The sequence below is a fragment of the Melopsittacus undulatus genome, chromosome 1, assembly GCF_012275295.1.
Source record: "Melopsittacus undulatus isolate bMelUnd1 chromosome 1, bMelUnd1.mat.Z, whole genome shotgun sequence".
Taxonomy (NCBI): domain Eukaryota; kingdom Metazoa; phylum Chordata; class Aves; order Psittaciformes; family Psittaculidae; genus Melopsittacus; species Melopsittacus undulatus.
Window position 1 is genome coordinate 44,367,600 of NC_047527.1, and position 658 is coordinate 44,368,257.

The following is a 658-nucleotide window of genomic DNA, read 5'->3' on the forward strand; positions in this document are numbered from 1 at the left end:
GTATAGGGCATGCACTTAGGCTCAGAACTGGTTGCAAGTTTATCTTCAGCTAAAATTGACATTTCTGGGATGAAAGTGTTCTTTAGGGCATTAGAAATACTATTTCTAACCTTGTGTATTCAAATAGATTCAGGGAAAGGAGTTACTGTGTTCTACATCTGTCGATCAAATCTTGATCAGTGTAATAACATACCATACAAAAGAATAAGCTGAAAAAAGCATATATGCACCAAAGCCTGCCGGTTTGAGAATAAGGCATTTAACCCATCTACTGTTACATGCTGAGTGAAATGGGAGAAGCTTTCTAGCAATGCAGCAGCATAGCTATAAATATTATGCTATTTTAAACACGGCACGATTTGCTGTGGGAACAAAGTGTGGGTTTGTTATTGTCTCATTCTCAGGTATGAAAGCTGAACTTGAGAGGAGATAGTATCTAAGAGGAAAATACCATGTCAGTTCTTTTGTACCTGTATTTTGAAATTCCCTGTGAATTGTTCTCATACTTTCTTTTTGAATTAAACTTTCCATTTATTTCTGCTGCACAGCACAAAATAGATCATCATGTACAGGACAGGAAGATTTTCTATGGGACACAGGGCAAACTATTACATATATCAACATGAATAATGAATCCATTTATCAAAAAGAATAAATA